This window comes from Hippocampus zosterae, chromosome 13, assembly GCF_025434085.1.
Source record: "Hippocampus zosterae strain Florida chromosome 13, ASM2543408v3, whole genome shotgun sequence".
Taxonomy (NCBI): domain Eukaryota; kingdom Metazoa; phylum Chordata; class Actinopteri; order Syngnathiformes; family Syngnathidae; genus Hippocampus; species Hippocampus zosterae.
In genome coordinates this window covers 22308063-22317832 of record NC_067463.1, presented here as the reverse complement: position 1 = coordinate 22317832, position 9770 = coordinate 22308063, and the positions used below count along the sequence as shown (strand labels likewise).

General features: G+C 44.8%; 1 protein-coding gene across 1 annotated transcript in view; it reads right to left on the bottom strand.

Moving 5' to 3' along the window:
• LOC127613565 (ras-related C3 botulinum toxin substrate 2) overlaps positions 1 to 8145 on the bottom strand; it is a 185320-nt gene extending 177175 nt beyond the window's left edge. The window contains exon 1 of the mRNA XM_052084668.1: positions 8142 to 8145. The gene's annotated coding sequence lies outside the window, so the exon portion shown is untranslated. The remainder of the gene's footprint in view (positions 1 to 8141) is intronic.
• Between the last annotated feature and the right edge of the window lie 1625 nt (positions 8146 to 9770).

The window sequence follows — 9770 nt, the reverse complement described above, 5'->3', positions numbered from 1 at the left end:
GAAAGAGAATCATGACAAAACCGGGCTGCCACCCGACGCTCAAACTCGGCTCCCTCCCGCGTGCGGCGCCAATTGAACACTGCGGGGAGTCGTACGTCAAACTCATTGAGGAGTTAACAAGACAGCCGATCCGATTGGATTCGATTTTTTTTTGGTGGCCCGAATGTCAACGATGACAGTTTAACAAAGGCCCGTCCAATAAAACGCGGTGACTCACGAGTTTTTTTCTCCTTCAACTGGTGCTCCAACACGGACTCGTTAGCTGAGCGTTTCACACGCTAGCCGAGGGTAAGCTGAGGTGACGGGCTGAGAAAGAGTCACGTCGTGATGATTCATCACAAAAAAAAAAAAAAAAAGAACCGATGGGGGTCGCGTGTTAGCGCGGATTGGTCGCTTGGTTCCATGCAGACGGAACAGGATTTTTACGGTAAAACATCAAAGCCTGACTGCCATGTTGCGCCAAAACACAAGGACGACAACTGAAAATGTTTGCGATACAGCATTCGGAATCTGTTACACGTGGTTCAAATTTGGTAGCGATTGGACAAAATCTCTGAGTTTGGAAAATAAAAAATGGCCAAAATGATTCTGAAATTTAAAGCAAAATGGCCGACTTGCCGTTTTTTGTTTTTCAGGCATGATGTCTTGAGAGTTTTCGTGGGTCTAGTGATCTAGTGATAAATTGTGTTGTAAAATTGTCCAAAAACTTTTCCTTTAATTCTACATTTTTAAATAATCGGCCGACTCCTCGGTTTTAGGAATTTTGTCAGAATCGGTATCAGCCTGAGAAAAAAACAGCAAAGAGCAGCCGTCACGATTCGGACTCGCCAAATCAAATTTTGGATCCCATATGGGTCGACTCCAGACAAGCAAAAAAAAAAGTTTTCATGTACAAAAATTCAAAGAGCGCCGGTCAAAACAAGGACCAGGGAGGACAAAAACAAAGAACAAAAAGCGCTTGCACAAAACGCAAGGGAGGAAAACAAGAACAACAAGAAAACAACAAAGGAAAAACAACGTATCAACTACGCGCAAAAAAAGCCAAAAATCACAAAACAAAGCCATCCTTACACAACGAGAGAGTTCAAAAGCGAAAACGACGAGATCTATCGCAAAGCGTCCGTGAGCACGGAAGCAACAAGACATAAACAATAACGAACAAGACGCCGACAACCAGCGGACGCATTGGGGGTCCTTAAATACACATTTCCATCATTGAAAGATTGGCAGCAGGTGTGCGGCCAGAAAGTCCGCTCAGGCTGCCACCTGCTGGCCAGGCCAAGAACAGCAACACGACAGCGGCGACGAAACGACAGCGGCGATGAAACGCTGAAATCTCACGAACGAACGCCAAACGCCTCGCCGCGGCACGTTTTTGTGTCCCCGATTAATCGATGAGTTAATCTAATTAATTAGTCAAATTAACCGATCAGGTGGCTATTTTGGTCATCTGAAAAACAAAAGTTGAGGTCACATTTCTTTTTAAAGGAGGATGTTATTTTTCAGGGGGGGAAAAAAAAAAAATCACGTGCGAGTCCGAGACAACAAAAAAGTCCAGTCCGAGTCCAGATGAGGACGCACGGCTGTGGCAGACGAAACGGACTCGCGCGTACGAAAGGAAACGGCCCGATGTGCAACGATGACATCCAAAAATCCTGATTGACAACTGTGATGTTCAAGAAAAACTTGCCTGGGGGGGAGGTCGTGCCGATTTTAACGACGTTTGACGGCGTTAAAGGACATCCAGCAAACACGCGCGCGCGCGGGGGTGGGGGGGGGGGGGTGGGGGGCGTTACGACGGCAGTTCGTGATGTCCCTTATTTGGTTTGATTCCGCGGCAGCCGGCATCAAACGGTCACTTCATTAAAAGCTAACCTGTGGGAGGCCTGAAAGAGAAAGCGCGCAGGGGGCGCAGCTGGCTGCTTGTCAGCGACCCGGCGGATCAAAGGAGCCTTCGTGTGAAAAGGCGAGATCGTTGGCTGAGAAATATAAAAATAGGAAGGCGATAAGAGAGAGAGAGAGAACCAAACCAACGGCGGATTTGTTTGTTTTGTTCAAATTCAAATGAGAAGAAACGGTATTTTTTTTCATGAGCGCTTTCCTTCTGTACAATCACGCGAGCGCTTGTTACGTCAACGCGGACGGCTAGCCAACAATCGGCGCAGATCGTTCATGGGAGCTTGATCGGAAAAGGGTCAATATGTCAGAGATGGGCGGGGTCAGCCAATGGACGATCCATAAAAGGGAAACAATGACAATTTGGTTCTTGTTCAACCACAAATAACTTTGTTTTAGAATCACGCATTTTTTAAAAAAAATGTAAAAAACGAACATTGCTGAGATTCGGGGTGTCAAATTCATTTTTTGTCGCGGGTCACTTCGGAGTTGCGTCTTTCCTTGCATTCTTCTCCATGACAATTTGACATTTGGGCACAGATTTTAGCAATGATCATAAAAGTTGAGCGCATATGATATGCTTCCATGGGCCGCATAAAATGACGTGGGGGCCGGATAAGAGCCCCCGGGCCTTGGGTTTGACACCACTGCCTTAGATTGTTGCATCTTTGATCAAAAACAAGACAAACTTAAGCGTCGCCTTGCACGGAACGTTCTGAAGACTTCAAACTTTCAAGATGTCTGCTCCCGTTTATTCAGGTATGACATCACGGAATAGAAAGCCAAAATACAAATAAAAAAGCGAGACTCCCCCCCCACACGGATGGTGGAGGCAAAGTCAGGATGAAGATTTTCTTTCTTCTTGCCCACATCTGGACGACAACGTGATGTGTTACTTTGTTGGAGCAGATGGAAAAGAAAAGCCCCCCCACGCCCTCCCCCACCCTGGTCCTTAAAAAAAAAACATGAACTAAAAGCTGCAAGTTAGCTACCCTGAGATGCGGATCGACACTTTCACCCGCGACCATCTGTCTGCTTGCGCTTGGATCCACCCAAAAAAAAAAAACCACAAAAAAAACCAAAAGAAATAAGAGCAAGAAAAATGCGGGGGGGGGGGGGGGGGCGGGGGCCTCTTTAATGAATGCTCTGAGCGCTTTAGTGATGTGCAACAAATAGCCAGCGACAGTAGACGAACCGGATTTCCACAATCAGGTCACTTCCAGTCAGCAGAGACGACGGGAGCTTCGCTTAAACGACGGCCAATCGGAGACGGACATGAAAAATGCAAAAAGCGGCTTGGAGGGGAGAAAAAAAGAAAAAGAAAAAGAAAAAGAAAAAAAAAATTTTTTTTTTTTTGATGGCGAGCGCATGAGGAGCATCCGGGAGTGACATCCGCAACGATGGACCTTGACAACACAGAGGCGCGTACGCAACCCTTAGTCCAAGTACACAAACGTTAGATTCACTCAAGGCTCAAAATCTCTATCTTTGAACATAAAAACAACAAAAAAAAACAACAAAAAAAATCAAAGCCAATCAAATTCTTGATTGGCTTTGCTGCAAGAAGCGGGCGTCAAGAGCGGGATGAACATTTTCAACAAACACACAGCCAAGCTCAAATAATCCCTCGTTTCGGTTCTTCTTTTTTCAAATTCTCACCAAATCGTGTGACCTCCACTAAGCGTCTCCAGTTGCTCCAAAACGCTGCTGCTCGCCTTTTTGTAAGAGGGGAGCACGTAAGCCCACTTCTGGCTTCCCTTCACTGCTTTCCGGGACATTCTCGAGGTTATTTTAAGATACTCCCAATCCGCAACCCTATTTTGAAACCAGAACCCGGGCTTGGAATCCTATTTTGAACTCGAGGCAACGACTAAGTTAGGCGATTTGGTCAAAAGTTGCGCGCTTGTAGTCTGGCGTATTCAACAGGTGACGCTTAACTAATTGGCCGGAATAACAAGCCGCTGGCCTTTGGAGAGTCAAATCTCGCCTTGGTTCTTCTTTTCCTCTCTTTCTTTTTTAATCATCTTCCCCCCGCCACCCCCCCCTCGGCGCGTCCCGAAGACTTCCAATTAGCGCCCCGTCCTAATAAATGAAAAGTCTTCTGCCATGCCAAGCGGCCAATTAGTTGGCCCGAAAGCGGCGACCCCATCCCGACGCGCTGGCCTCGTGGGGAAAGGAGGTTGTGCCGATGAAGGAGGGGGTGGGGGGGCGTGGTGTGTGTGTGTGTGTGTGCGCATGGGAGGGGGGGGCAGCACAATATGTGGGAATGCGTGAATAATGACTGGGATTAAGCAGACACCAGACCGGGGGGGGGGGGGGCTGAAAAAAACGCTGCATCAAAAATAACACAATTTGAGGGGGGGTCGGGTTTTTTTTGTTTTTTTTAATGGAGCCACCTGCTAATTAGGCTAATATGACCCAACATTCTGGTCTTTATTTTTTTTTGTCAAAAGAAGTCAAAGAATTTTTGTGGGTCGGTCCATTTTTTGACCCATTTTCCCCCCTTGGCCCAGCCGTTTTAAAGGTGTGCCGTATGGTTTCCTGTTCGGATTTGAAGCCTGATTTACAGAATCAAGCATTGACTCAAAAAAACAGTTGGGTGAAAAATAACCCAAATTGGCTGACTCAACAATTGATGTGACCACAAAATAAACCACAAAACGACATCATTTGGGGTGGTTTTCTTGTTTTGTGAGTATGCAATTTGGGGATCGTGAATAACCCAAAAACTTATGTCAGTCCCAATTTGGATAATTGTTGACCCAACCGTTTGAAAGTGTTGCCGATAAAAGGTTTCAAAGTCTTTGGCTTTCAAACTTGGGTTCGGGTTTTAAATAATTGAAGTTCCAGGTTCAAGTGCACACCAAAAGCGACACCTCACTCCAAACCTTAATTCAAAGCTTGAAAGGCAATTTTATAGATTCAACCCTTCATCAGAACGCTCACCAACGATACAAACATCATTTGCTACCCTAATCCAAGTCTCCAAACCTAACCCCGTCACAAAATCCTAACCGCAATCCTGAATTGAAACCCTAACGTTGACTTAGCACCCTAATTTTAGACCCATCCAAGAAACTCTAACCCTGTCTTGAAACCCTGACATTGGCTTCAAACCCAAATCAGTCAGACAGAAACCCGAACCAACCCTAAATTGAAAGTCTAACCCAGTGTTCAACACAAATTTGAATAAAAACCTTAACTTTGCCTTCAAACGCTCCTTTTAAACCTCTCGAGTTATCTCCCATTTGAAACCGAACTTTGACTTTTCAACCGCATTTGAAACCTGACCTCAAAACGAGAACCTTATCTTGAAAACCTTAACAATGAAAACCCCCGAAATGGAATCTCAAACTTCCTAATCCTAATTTGACACCCAAACTTTGAAACCGTAACTCTATCTTGAAACCCCACTTCACACCCGCACTCTGTCTTGAAAACCAAAATGGAAATCCTGAATTGAAACCCAAGTTTCAATTATGAAACAATTAAAACTGTGTCGCGAACCCCTAAAACGTTCTCGACAATGTCCTTCGAAACCCCCGAAATGGAATCTCAAACTTCCTAATCCTAATTTGACACCCAAACTTGAAACCGTAACTCTATCTTGAAACCCCAACTTCACACCCGCACTCTTGTCTTGAAAACCAAAATGGAAATCCTGAATTGAAACCCAAGTTTCAATTATGAAACAATTAAAACTGTGTCGCGAACCCCTAACCCCTTCTCGACAATGTCCTTCGAAACCCCCAAATTGAAACCCTAATCATGTCTCGAAACCCGAATTTGAAATACCGTCCAGAAACGCCGGCGTGTTTTCACGCTACTTTAGGCCCAAATGCGTCACGTTGTTTTTCACACTCTCGGCGGACACGCGTTTGGACAATTGGACCGCCGGCGTCAAAGCACACTCGAAGGAAAGCAGGCCGTCGCTGGGCGTCATGGAAACCGGCATCTTGCGTAGCATCTGTCGCCATGACAACACGAAAAACCCGGCGTGACCCCCTCGGATGGCCGTTTAAATCAAGAGCAGAGTGTGTGTGTGTGTGTGTGCTGCGCGTGGGCATGCGTGTGACGAAAATGACACACAAAGACAAAGACGCGACCATTTTGTCTTTCTCCCGACTGGGTAGCAAAATGGCATTTTCAACACCCAAGTTATTGGCAAATGTCCAGTCGGTCACGTCGTTTGCGCACGTGGATGAAAATGACATTTTGGAAATGAGCTTTATCAATACCGATATGAAATTCATTATTTTACTCTTTTCTCGCATTTTTCAAATTTAGAAATGGTTCACTTGGAACATCATCGACATGGCGATGACGTTGCTCCGTGTTTTTGTCATGACAAAGTGAGCAGTCGTTTTAAAAAAAGGGAAAAAAGACAACAAGAAAATATCTTAAAAGATATCTTGTTTTTTGAATGTGTGTGTGTGTATATATTAATAACAATTGTTATTGTTTATATATTATATACAATTATATAACAATAAAAATTGTATGTATATATATATATATATATATATATATATATACGCGGCCCGGTAGTCCAGTGGTTAGCACGTGGGCTTCACAGTGCAGAGGTACCAGGTTCGATTCCAGCTCTGGCCTCCCTGTGTGGAGTTTGCATGTTCTCCCCGGGCTTGCGTGGCTTTTCTCCGGGTGCTCCGGTTTCCTCCCACATTCCAAAAAACATGCGTGGCAGGCTGATTGAACACTCTAAATTGTCCCTAGGTGTGAGTGTGAGTGCGAATGGTTGTTCGTCTCTGTGTGCCCTGCGATTGGCTAGCAACCGGTTCAGGGTGTCCCCCGCCTACTGCCCGGAGACGGCTGGGATAGGCTCCAGCACCCCCCGCGACCCTAGTGAGGATCAAGCGGCTCCGAAGATGAATGAATGAATGAATGAATATATATATATACAATTTTTTTTTAGAGAGAGAGAGAGAGAGCATTAAATGTTTTTTTTTCCATTTTGAAAATGTAAAAACTTACTTTGTGGTGCATACCTGTTGCATGTTGAAAAGACAAATACTTAAATACAAAAAAAATGCAAAAAATTAAAAGGGGGGGAAAAAAAGATATTGTTTTCTTCCCATTTTGAAAATACAATGTAAAGATTTTTTTAAAATATTTTATTAGGAGAAAAAATCTCGACCTCATCATAATTTGGCTGCGTTACTGCTAAATTAACAATTTTTAAAAAGTGACCAATTTTTAATTTTTTTTTAATTTATTTATTTTTTTTCCACTTGTCCTTGTCCGTCCAAATCTCCTCTTTCCATTGCGGTAGCTTAAATGCAACAAAAGCACGCCGATGCAAAGCGCGTGGATGAACGCACCCGAACGGGGCAGAGAGGAGACATTGCAGCCATTCGCTGTCTCATTTCGCTGTGCCTGCGCGCGCATGAGCATGTGTGTGTGTGTGTGTGTTCGTCCTCGAGGCTTATTAACGACTAGTATTAATGAAGTTCCCTATCTGCAGTCCACCCACACACACACACACACACAGGCACACGCACACTTTAATGGAGAAAACATATGCGCCCGTCTGGGTTTAATTGTACTTGCTTTGTGAGCGCACTCTTTTTAAAAGCGTACGCAGCCCCAAGCTGCTCAGAAGCCAAGCAAACGCGCTATATGGGTGCTCACATTGGACTCTTCAAGAGGTACCGGACCCGATACTAAAATCCAGCTCACACAAAAACAACAATCCCGAGTTCTGCTTCACACCCGCAGATAGACGCAAGCAAGCCTCAATGAGCATAACACTGAAGTGGAACACAGCATGGCAGAGCAAATCGTGGCTTCACTGCTCATGATGTCGGATTTTACGGCTCGAAAAGTTCGTTGTTACCCAACCGAGACCGCGGTTGAGTTTTTAGCATCGTTCCCGCATTGTGACATTCGTGTAGGAATCCAATCATTCGGAAAAATACACCAAAACCCAAATGGATTCAAGTGACGTTAGCAGTTAGCATGTTAGCCGTCCAAGCCGTTTGCTAGCACCGATATGAAAGACGTTCCTGGTCTATGGAGGGGGGTGGCGGGGTTGGGCCGGGGCAATAAGAGATGGCAATACGAGGGGGATTGATTTGGGGGGTCACAGAAGGAGATGAGGCAGAGAGAAGAGAGGAAAAAAAGAAGAGCATTAAGATGGCTGGTTAGAAAAAAAAAATGGCGGCTGGTATTCTTTTGCTCTTCCTAACGGAAATAATAAGTGCTTTGTCCCCCAAATGATCATGATGCACGTTCAACCAAAGCACCACTGCCGAGGGGACACACAAATGGCGGTCCAGATTTTCCGGAGTGCAAAAACGTTCAAAAATCCTCGGAAAAGCGTTTTTGCCCTTTAACGTTGTATCATGATACGACTGGAAACGGATTACACTGCGGAGCGATCTATCGCAACCGATTGTAGTGAAATCAACATCTCTTGTTCGTATTGTATTGTAATATCGCGATTTTTAGAGTTGGAAAAATTATCACCACACGACCGTGATTTTTAGTCCATTGGAAAAATATCGCCCGATATCGTACGGTATCATGATATCATTGTTGCCCCCGTTTGAACTATATCGCGCTATATGGGAATCTTCATGATCCCTTTGTCGTTTTTACCAGCTTCGTTCCGTCTGAGCTTCATCATGTGTCCTCGGGCTCACGGCGTGGGTGTGTGTGTGTGTGTGGGGGGGGGGGGGGGCAACAACGTCACTTTGATTGGTCTGATACCGCAAAATTGCGCCGATAATTAGGCCCCCATTGAAAGCTAACGTCCGACTAAAAAAACAATCTTTATTATTAAGATGGAAACTTGGGGTCAACATTTTCATTCAACCACTCAATCGACTTTAGATTAGAGTTTAAAACGAGTTGAAGATTTGCTGCCTATAATCACAGTGTGCCGGCTCTGAAAAGTTCTGACAAATGTTTACCCGAGTGGACGGCAGAGTATCATCCATCCTGATCTCGTGTGGACTGCCAGGCTGGGTAAGCTTTTCCCTATCAGCTGCCACGTAACACACACAGCATGTGTGTGTGTGTGTGTGTGTGTGTGTGTGTGTGTCGTTATCTCTTGCCGCTACACCAAACTCACAGTCTGTGCGGCCCCTTGAGAAACTGCAACTGACTGTGGATTTGGTTCAGCAGTCAGGTACAGCAACTCGGAGGCTGCCGTCAACGTTTGCTAGTCGACTAGTCACCAGAAGCAGTCGCCATTAGTCAATGTCTTGTATTTTTATTCAATGTATTTTGCTATTCAACGAGTTTTGATGAGATGCGAAATGCTAATATTTTGAGTCGAAAGCGCTTATTTCCAGCCTCGCCGGTTCACCGGGACGCCGCCACGGTGCTTCTGACGTCACGGACGACCTCGATTAGCACACGCAGGCGGCCTGCAGGGACGGCGGGAGATGAGGCGGTTTCGAAAAGCAAAACTGCAAGAACGATACCGATGACGTCAGATGACCTGTTGAACGAGTTGGTCGTCGACGTAGTCGCGATCACCATTTCATACCATAGGGATTCTTATTTTTGTCATATTGTCACGTCATACCATCATTCTAAAAGTGTTGCGATGACAATACAGCGAAATAAGATAAGATAAGATAAGATATCCTTTATTTGTCCCACACTGGGGAAATTTACAGCGTGGGACAAATAAAGGATATCTTATCTTATCTTATCTTATATTATATATATATTCATACAGTCACTGTGGTAATATTGTTTAGGCTATTGGAAAAATATTTGGATTGGATTAAATATCACTGGAACACATTTTGGAGAACAAAAAAAAAGGACCGCGCATTACAAATGGATGATGATGATGATGATGATGGTCGTGCCTCTTGCAGCTTAGCAAACTAGCTCTTTTG